Source organism: Coffea arabica, chromosome 5e (genome assembly GCF_036785885.1).
Source record: "Coffea arabica cultivar ET-39 chromosome 5e, Coffea Arabica ET-39 HiFi, whole genome shotgun sequence".
NCBI classification, from domain to species: Eukaryota; Viridiplantae; Streptophyta; class Magnoliopsida; order Gentianales; family Rubiaceae; genus Coffea; species Coffea arabica.
In genome coordinates, this window is record NC_092318.1 from 3763514 (window position 1) to 3774712 (window position 11199).

Below are 11199 nucleotides of genomic sequence, written 5' to 3' on the forward strand. Positions count from 1 at the left end.
TGTGCTACATATCCAATGAATGACAAAGTACTATAAATCAATTAATAATTAATAAATTTTAAGGAGTATAATTTATGGACAAACAGGCATTACTTATTTAAAGTACCAGCTCTTTAGGAGTATTTTACTTTCAAATATTTAATTTATGATAAATATATCAATATTTGTAAGTAAAATTCAAAAATTGTTATAGTAATATTCTTGTAAAAAGAAAATCGATAGGTTATTTATTTAATATAATTAAATATATTTTTTTAAAAAATAAATGGCCTATAAAGTATTAATTTTTTATGACTTTCATCCATTACACGAGTAAAGTATTCGCTCTTTATGTGCATTTTATTCTGAATCATTTAATTTATGTTAAATGCATAAATGTTTGTAACTAAAATTGAAAAAATGTTATATTAATATTTTTACGGAAGAGAGATTGGTAGGTTTTGTATTTAAAAAAAATTAAATGTTTGAAAGTAAATACAAATCTGTATTTGAGCGTAAATATTTGTATTAAATTAAATGTTTGAAAGTAAAATACCCTTAAAGAACCGGTACTTTAAATAGTTACCTGCTCTTTATTGGCAAACACGCATTACTCATTTAAAGTATTGGTTTTTTACGGATATTTTACTTTCAAACATTTAATTTATGATAAATATATCAATATTTGTTAGTAAAATTCAAAAATGTTACAGTAATATTCTTGCAAAAAGGAAATCGGTAGATTATTTATTTAATATAAATTAAATATTTTTTTAAAAAAATGACCCATAAAGTATTAATTCTTTATGGCTTCTATCCATTACATGAGTAAAGTATTGGCTCTTTATGAGTATTTTATTCTGAATCATTTAATTTATGTTAAATACATAAATGTTTGTAACTAAAATTGAAAAAGTGTTATATTAATATTTTTACGGAAGAGAGATTGGTAGTTTTTGTATTTAACAAAAATTAAATATTTGAAAGTAAATACAAATATGTATTTGAGAGTAAATATTTGTATTAAATTAAATGTTTGAAAGTAAAATACCCATAAAGAGCCGGTACTTTAAATAGGTAATGTATATTTGTCTATAAACTATACTCCTTAAAGTTTATTAATTGTTAATTGATTTGTAGTATTTTGTCATTCATTGGACATGTAGTACAAAGGACAAATTTGATAAAAAATTTTAATTTCACTCCCTAAAATAATATTTTAATCATTTGAAGTGAATTTGCAAAGGATTAATAATCTCAGGGGAGGTCAGTGTAATTTTTCAAATCGCAGAAAAGGTTAATGCAAATGTCAGAAACTTCAAGAGAGGTTTCTGCAATTATCCCAGCTAGAAAGTAGAAAGTACTCTATTATGTTTTCATGTAGCTGTTTTCCGTAAACGAAATTAACACACACACCACTAATTAGACTAACACCGGAGTTAATCGAAAAATCGGCCACGTAATCGATTTAAGGAGGACCCACAAGAGAAAGAGACGATGTTCATGTAGCCATCTTGGTGTAGGGATGGCAACGGGGCGGGGTTGGGGCGAGGGACCCCTCCCCCGCCCCCCGCCCCGTTGCCTATTAGTTCCCCCGTCCCCCGCCCCGTCCCCCGCCTCCCGCTCCCCCCGCCCCCGCCCCGCCTTGCCCCGTTTCCCCCGCGGGGTTAATAAAATTTTATTATATAATTTTATTATAATTAAATTTTAATAAATAATCAAGTACCAAAATATCAACACATCACCAAATTATTATTCATTGTAATTTTACAATTAAAACTCATAAAAACAATCAAACAGAAGTTATTTGAATACAATCTAATATGATGAAATAAATATAAATAAAATAGTCAAGTTTTCACTTTTAGTACAAATACAATCACTAATTCATTATTGTGTTTGTGTTTTTTTTTGAGAAAAAAGTTTTATTCTATTAAGTGTAATTAGAAATTTAGTATAAAAATATTAGTAAATTTAGTATAACTAATTAATAAATTCTATTAGTAGACATGTATAATTATTCATATAATTGATAATATCAATTATATTACATAAACTAATATACATTATATAATACATCTAACTAATAATATCATTATCATAAGTTTATAACCAATTAACTTACATATTATATATAATTATATATATATATATATATATTGTTTTGCGGGTGGCGGGGCGGGGGATGGGGCGGGGGTATACTTCCCCGCCCCCCGCCCCGTTTCTAAGCGGGGGGAAAAAAATTCTCCCCCGCCCCCGCCCTAACCCCCGCCCCGAGAGCCCCCCGCGGGGCGGGTGCCGCCCCCATTGCCATCCCTATCTTGGTGCGCGGGCACGCGCCCCCATTGCCATCCCTATCTTGGTGTAATATTGCTTTACCTTTTCAATCGGTGAGAATTTAGTTATGGGGCTTCAATTATACCGCAATTCCATCTTTAGTCCCTACAATCTAAATTAAGACGTTTTAGTCCCTAAACTCTAAATTTGGACACTGATATTCTGATCCATACTATGCAGAGATTTATATTTCAATTCAAAATAATTCTAATATATACTTATATATTATATTATAGAATAAAGTGCATGAAAAAAGCAAAAATATTCAAGAAAGTGTATGCTTAACATGTTAAAAAGAAGTTTATTTTGTAAATACAAAATGGACTTTCTTAATTTTAATATCTTAAATAAGTTGAAATGAAAATTTGTTTACCTATTGTCAATCAATATATGATAACAATTTGAATAAAATCATTTAATTTATAATGATTTACATGTTAGAGCTATTGTAAACCTATTTATTAATATTTCATGCTATAACCATATATGAAAATTTTTAATATTAAAAATATAAATTATAACTAATTTATTTTCCACAATTTTGAAATTTTTTTTCTATCTTGTAATTCTAAAATTGTTCAATGCCCATAGAATAGTTTTCTTCATAAACTTTAATAGATTTAAAAAATATTTGTTATACGTGTTTTAAAAGTTTTCAAAATTATTAAAAATTATCACCCTTTCCATCCTCTCTTACATGTTTACTGGCTATTTGCTGTCTTTTATGACTTTGAGGCCTCTTATCACAGTGTCATCTTTCCTGTCATATCACCACAATGTCTTTGTTTCTTTTCCCCTCTCTCCGTTCAACCTTATCATAGTTCATCTTCCTTTTCAACTTTTCCAGCCACTTTTTAACTCCTTCCCTTTCCCTTGCCTATAGTTAGCTTCTAGTTTCCTAACCTTGCCACCCAATTTTCTATCCTTTTCGGCTCACCATTTTCCTAAAACCTTGGATAGCCCCCCCAACCTCCTCTATTTAACTTTCCCCTATTCCTCCATTTTTCTTCTATCGGCCAACCATAATAAAATAATATTACAGTTAGTTAGGATTACTAAGTTGAAGGGCAAATTATTGTTATTTATTTTTTTTAACTTCTAGTAGGTTTGGTGAAATTTTCTCTTTATTTACCCTCACATTAATAGATTTCAAATCAAATTCCTATATAAGTGTAGCCAGATCTTACTTTTAAAATTTGAAAGACATGAAAGGATATATAAGAATTAAAAAATTCAAAATTCTATATAAAAAAAAAATGAGGAGTTAGAAGCATTTTGATTTAACCATCCTAACAATCCTCCCTGCAACACACACACACACACACACACATATAGATGCCTCATGCCCACATTGGATCTCTCAAAATCCTTTCAACCCTTTTATTTTTGGTTATTGTTTAATCTGATTTTCCTTCTATGCCCTTACAATATGTAACCCTGCTGCTCAAATTACTATTATTTTGTTAATTTTGGTGATTCCATTCAAGATTCTACTTATATGGGAAGTTTTAACAGTTTAGTGACTAAAGTATCTCTGAACGAATTGAAGTATAGTTAAAAGGTGCAAAGTAGAACTAATCCTTTTATTATGTTATATTAACACTCCATTTTATATTATTGGAGATAGAGTCCCAGTTACAACAAATCATCCACTTTTTAAGCTCCATGAACAAAATAGATGATATTTCTTCTCAACTCTCTATTTGTACAAAAGGCCTGTTCTCAAGTCTCAACCAATTCTGATTTTGTAAAAGCTAATTTTATAAAATTGATTCTTAAAAATCAAATTTTTTAGAATAACTCGTTTGTTCTCATTTACTATTAAAAAACTACTTTAATAAATGCATAGTTGTTCTCAAAAAAGTTAAAAAGTTGATTTTGACAAAAAGACAACCATATTGCCCTTATATGCTGCACAAATGAATTTTTTTACTGACTAAATAATTTTTGATATAATTGATTACTTTTTATATGAAGATTAAATGATAGATGAGAAAAACAGGGAACACTTAAATGAATCTGGGAGTGAAATGAAAAAGGAAGAAAATAAAAAGGCCATAAAAAGTTATCTAATCTTTGGGTAATTTAATAATTATATTGAAATTTGAAGGTAATTTTGTCTACATGAAAAATAGGTCAGAATCAAAATCCAAAGCACCTCAAATCCTACTTCTAATTTTTAGTTTTTTTGGGCTTAAAAAAATCTAAAATCCTTTGAGAACACAACAAAATATATTTTAAAAAATTAAAAGATAAAATCAGGTTTCTAGAATCAGTTAAAAATAGGCCCAATGTATTGTTAAATCAATGTGATCATGCAATCAAGGTTTGTTTCATCGGTGGTTTATTATTAAAATAATAATAATAATAATAAGTGGTATGGGAATTGACTGGTTAATTTTCTGGGGAAGTTTTCCTTCCATAGCCCCTATTTTTTTCAGAGAGTGTTTGGTGAATGGCTCATATCAAAGTTAATGCTAGTCTTTTTTTCCGGAACTAAAGAAACACACACACCACTAATTAAACTAACGCAGGAGTTATCGGAAAATCGACCATGAAAGCAATCTAAGAGGGACCCACAAAAAGACCATGTTCAGCCAATTGGTGACGGAACCTAATTTTTGGCAAAACCTGATTTTTGGCAAACCTAATTGGTGATGAAAGCAATCAAAGTTAATGCTAGTCAAACCTAATTTTTGGCAAAAGAATCATTCGATGGGAGTTTGCCTCACACCATTCCCAACTTTTGATACAAGTTTCAAGAGGATTAGCTTATTGCTTGGATGAAATTATCCATGTATCCAACCAAACACGTAATGAGAATAACTAAAACCCATATGCAAAGTGGAATGTATGATTCTGTGCCCATTCTCATTTTGAAATATGGACGAAATAGCTCCTAAATAATGTCTAAAATCAGTGTGCCACATTACACATAGAATTGTGGGTAAATTGTAATATCCACCAATAAATTATCAGCAATTTCTAATTTGCCCTTGTATATTACAATTATAACACTTTAGTTCCTTACACTATCAATTGTTACAAATTTCTTGAAAAACAACAATTTTTTTAATAATTTTTGAGTTAAAAGTATTTAGCATCATTAGTTTGATCTTTTTTTTTTATCAAAATAATGTTTTATCAAGAAGAAGAAGAAGAAGAAGAAGAAGAAGAGAACAACAGCAAAGGAATAGAAGAGAATGAAGACAAAAATAAGGTGTTTATGTTTGATTAAAATAAGAAAAGGAAGCTAAAGATTGAGAATAAAAGAAGAAAGAGAAAAAATGGAGATCTGGGTTTTGAGAACAAAAGAAAAGTTGGAAGACAGCTGCAAAGATGGTCATGGCAAACTTGTATTTGATCTCTCATATCTCATACTGTGTTAGCTAGATTTTTTTTTTTTTTTTTTTTTTTTTGCCTCCATGGCTGTAGGTTGAGGCAATGGACACTTATGTTGTTGATGATGTTGCGTTAAGTCCTTTCTCAACTAGTTATGCAGAGTATGATGGCTAAAAGGCAAAAGTAGTCCACAACTTAAGGTATTATAGATGAATGCTCAGAGTTTCATGGTATTTCACTTTTACCTCCAAATGGTTGGATAGTCATACTTGCCATAACATTCTCTATTATTTGTTTGCAGCCTTAATTGGGAGTATTTGTTTTCGAGTAAGTCTTTTTATTTTTTTTGGTCAACACAGAGGTATTCGTTGCCATTTGGCCCCACTATTCCTCTGCGCTTGTACATCCCGCCCTCCAAGGATACACAAGGCAGTAACAGGCATCGAATTCTGATCACACGGTACTAGAACCTAACTAAATAACCCCAGCACTAGCCGAGCCAACCCCGAGGGCCGTTTTCAAGTAAGTCGTAGGGATTTAATTTGTATGGTTCTATTATTTTTATTATTTATAAATTCACCAAGTATACCATGTTTAGAGATATTTTTTGTACCATTTTATTTTTCTATATAATTAAAATATATTTATAGCGTCATTATGATGTCATCCGGTCGAATCCCAACTCAACCGATTGAATCCATTGACCCTGATTCCTAAGTTTATCGTCGTCACTTCCCACTCCGAGTTTACAAACATAACTATCGCTTCATATCGGTTATTGATTAAAGCCAAATTACAACTAAACCAACTACGGTCTGCTATGGCACCATTAGTGCCAACTTTTTAAGTCTAGATTCTCTGCGGTTGCAGGTGCAACTAAACCAACCACTATGGCACTATGAGTGCCACCGTCGGGTGCATTTGATGGTTCAAATCAGGCTAATTTAGCTCGACTGATTTGGACCATTTGAAATTAGTCGTCAAGATCCAGACAAATTCAAATGCTGAGTGTGGCTGCTGTTGCTGCGGCACCAACTCTTGGTCGCAGTCAGGAATGGCAGCGGGGGCGGGCACCCGCCCCACGGGAGGTCACTGGGGTGGGGGGGGGAAATTTTTTTCCCCCCGTTTAGAAACAGGGCGGGAGGGGGAGTATACTCCCCCGCCCCGCCACCCCTTTGAAAAAAAATATATATATATATATATATATACATAATTATATATATATATAATGATATTATCAATTATATTACTAATTATACATGTCTATTAATAAAAATTATTAATTATTTATGTTAAATTTCTAACTACACTTAATACAATAGCACTTTTTTCTGAAAAAAAACAATAATAATTTAGTGATTGTATTTATATCAAAAGTGAAAGCTTGATTATTTTAGTTATATTTGTTTTATCATATTAGATTGTATTCAAATAAACTTTTTTTTAACTATTTTTATGAGTTTCAATTGTGAAATTACAATGAATAATAATTTGGTAATGTATTGATATTTTAGTACTTGATTATTTGCTCAAATTTAATTATAATGAAATTATATAATACAATTTTTTTAACCCCAAGGTGCCCCCGCGGGGGAAGCGGGGGGGGGGGGGTAGGGGAAGCCGGGGGTGGGGGACAGGACGGGGGCAGGGAAATTAAAATACAACTGGGCTGCGATTATGGGAGATGTTCTCCTCTCCAACCCCGCTCCATTGCCATCCCTAGTCGCAGCCTCTCTTACAGCCACTGGCCGCTTGTGATGAGTGGCGAGGGGCTGCCACAGGTTGGTTGCGGGCCCAATTTGTATATTGAATTAGCTCGACCTTTTGGAAAGAGCCTCTGCCAAGGTCTCCTTTTTAGATGTCCACCTTAGATACCAACTTGGCAACTGTTACTGGTAGCATGATTTTGATTTTTGAGAGCTTTTATCAAATGTGAAGTTGTTTCATTACTAAAAATTTATTTTGTTCTATAAAAAAATCAAATGTGAATTTGTTTTTTTTTTTTGGGATACATTAGATAAAATCGAGCATGATGTTTCCTTGTTAAAAGGGAAATCAAAGATGAGATATCTAGTTTTTCACTTTCATTTATCAAATCTTTCGGTTTTGTATATTTTTTAATATTAAAAATCTCTTATTCAACATTGGTTCCATTACGCTATAAAATTAGTATATTGAATTTATTTATCTACTGCAACATTACCAAACAGGAGATGCATCCCCTTCCTTTTTTGGGCATTTTGCTAAAATTTAATTCATCAATTGGTAAAGCTTCAGTCTTGAGTTGAAAACTCAGCTTAGTTAAAAATTAAAACCTATCTAGATGTATATTTGGAAGCACAAGAAGTAGATAAAGGAATCCTAGCAATATGATATGGTGAGGAAGTCCTGAACAGTGATCAAAGCATACAGAGAATATGATTAATTGAGCCGTCCACTTGGATTATAGCGTGCATAATGCTTAATAAAGAAGAGAAAGTTCGAAAACAGACATATTATAAGTGTTAGAGAGATATAAAATAAAGAGGATTAGTTTCTTAAATGCAATTAAATCATTTTAAATTGAATTGGCTAAAAAACAAAATGATTTGGATTGAACCTAAGTTAGCATGTGATAAAATCAACTAAGTGTTTACACAACATCAGAGATAATAGCTTCAGTCATTTTAGCCATTTTTGCGTTTTTTTTTTTCCACGTAAAAAAGCTTCCACGAAATTGAATGACTATGAACAGTTGAGATTTTTCTCTCTTTTTTTTTTCCCATGAACTATTGATTAGCATCATTGGATTGTAGTATTGAATGATGGTTCAAGTGGGGTTATGGGAGCTCCGGATAACAGATGTGGATTGGTTGGCTAGACTTTTCATTGCTACGGTTTTTTTTATAAGTAAAAGTTTGGGTGCATTTGGCACGGTTGCTATCACGAGTCAGTGCATGCCTTCAGGATAATATATCGTTTATAGATATTCTTACAGATCACTCACTAACGCAACCCTTACATCGATAGCCGATTGAAATACACGATCTTTTGCCAGAAAGTGATCCGTTCTTATCAATTTGGCGAACTTGGTTATGATTGCATATCACATACTAAAGCAAATACAATACCAGATGAAGTTGGGTATGAAAACTACTGTAACTAATCTGAGTCCTTCCTCATCTCTCACACAAAGTCTAGTTAACCTATCCTTAGACATTATTAAGCTGTGGACCACCGATCTCGAACCGTCCAATGCTACACGATCTCTAATGAAGGTGACTGAGCTATTGTCTCCTATGTTGTCCAAGCAGTTTGCCTTGTGTTACTATAAGTACAGTTCAGAATCTTCTAATTAAATTACTGTAGATGTTGAATTATAAGCCGCAGAAAACAGGCGAAGATTTAGTTTCAAGTGAAGAGACAATTACCAATAAATGCAAACGGGAAATATGATTAAGCCAAAAACTATGAATATATATGTGAAATTTAAGTGACGGGAAAGAGATAAATTTCAAAAGTAGAATATTAATGAGGATCAGAAATATATAATAAAAATGGTTAGTTTTATAAGGCTATGAGACCTTTTGATCCAATAAACTGACACTTAAAAAAAAATTGCATAATTCTCAGTTAGCATAGCGTAACAAACCGCGGAGCCTTTGCAACACTAGTAGAGACAATAGTTTCAGCCTCTTTTGGCTATAAGGAGCCACCAAAAACTTCTCGAAGGACTTGGATGATAATAATTCACATCGATGTCAATCATGAATTACTAGTTTTTATTAATGGAGTTGACTACAATGACGGAGCCAAGGGGGGCAGAGGGGGGCCATGGCCCCCCCTAAGTTTTGAGAATTTTAATTCATAATATGTAAATATGTGTGTAAAATAAAATTGGCCCCCCCTAAATTTTTTCAATTTTAGTTTATATTATGAGAGTTAATATATATATATATATATATATATATATATATATATATATATATATATATATATATATATATATATGAATTAGTCATCTTTGAATGGAATTTCAATTTTGGCCCCCCAAAAAAAAAAATCCTGGCTCCGTCACTGGTTGACTAGTGAAGGAGAATTCAAGTTGGTTGGTGGAACGTCCACAGCTTAATAATGGTTAAGGATTTGAAGACTAGACTTTTTCCTAGAAAATTTTACATTGTAAGATAGGTGACACCTTACAAGATTGATTCCAATAATTTTTTTTCTCATTTTAATGATTTCACAAGTGGTTATATATATATATATATATATATATATATATATATATATATATATATATATGGTCAGAAGGGTGAGGATGACAGAGGGAAGTACGAAGGTTTGAAATCACTTAATTAGAAGCATGTTGGATCATGGAACAATGACTGAATGCAATAATTAGAAACTTATATATGATTTATGATTTTGAGAAATGACAAGAATGATAGATGGAATTGTTCACCATGCAAGTCTTGACAGTTTCCATTTTCAGTTGAGAAAGCAGCAAACACAAAGAGCTCAACAGTAGTGCCTTGTGAGGCAGCAGAGCTGGCAACCCTCGTTCGCCTAAGATCGAAAAAGGTCTCACTATGGTCAAGGATTAATTGAGTCAGTTGACCTTTGATTTGTAAGATTAGAGTAGAACAACGTGGTAATAGTGGAGAGGGATTTTGCCTCAAATTCTTGCAATTACTTGTATACATTTACATAAATAGAAATATATTTAGAATTAATCTTTTTTACACTTACAATGTATACGCTATTAGGTTTGGGTGGATGACAATCGTGCAAAAGTTAAAAATTTTGAATTTAAAATTCAATTTTTATACATGTATCATGGATATAACAGTGATAGTATATATATTATTAGTGTATATAAGATTTACTCGTATATTTATGTGTATGTGTATGTATATGTTTATTCTGCTATGAACCCTGAAAAGTACAAAATGGCCACATCCCACTTCTTATTTGATAATGTAACGGTCCAAAATGGGGGAACCCATATGCTCGTATACCTGAGCTTAATTATTTATGTTACTTTTCTCTCTAGCTATGTACTCATTTGCTTATTGTAAGAAATCAAAGTTTTTATAAGTCATTTGGATATAGTATTGTTTGTGTAGTTCAACTCACTGAAAAAGTTAAATCATCTGATAATATAATTTGCACGAAACAAATTGGACAATGAAAAATAGGTTAGAATCATGACAAATTTAATGATGAGTAATTAGGCGGCAAAACTTAGTCCACTTGGTCCCAATTATTTCGCTCTTAAACTTAATGAAAGCATCATATGAACTGCTTTAATTTTCAAATAGGATCTCAAAATTTCATTTATCAAGGTGTTATGATGCAAGTTATCTCCGATTAAATAAAAGAGGAGTCTAGTTCTTCTGTACCATGCAATGTCTACTCAACCAATCCTTGTCCGTTAGTGAGCAGTAGAGGTTCCACCACCCCACTTGATCCTTTACTACTCAAATCCAATGATAAAAAATCAACAATTCATGTCTGTCTGATCTATTAATATTGTTTTTCTCAGTAGGGTTGCTCAAG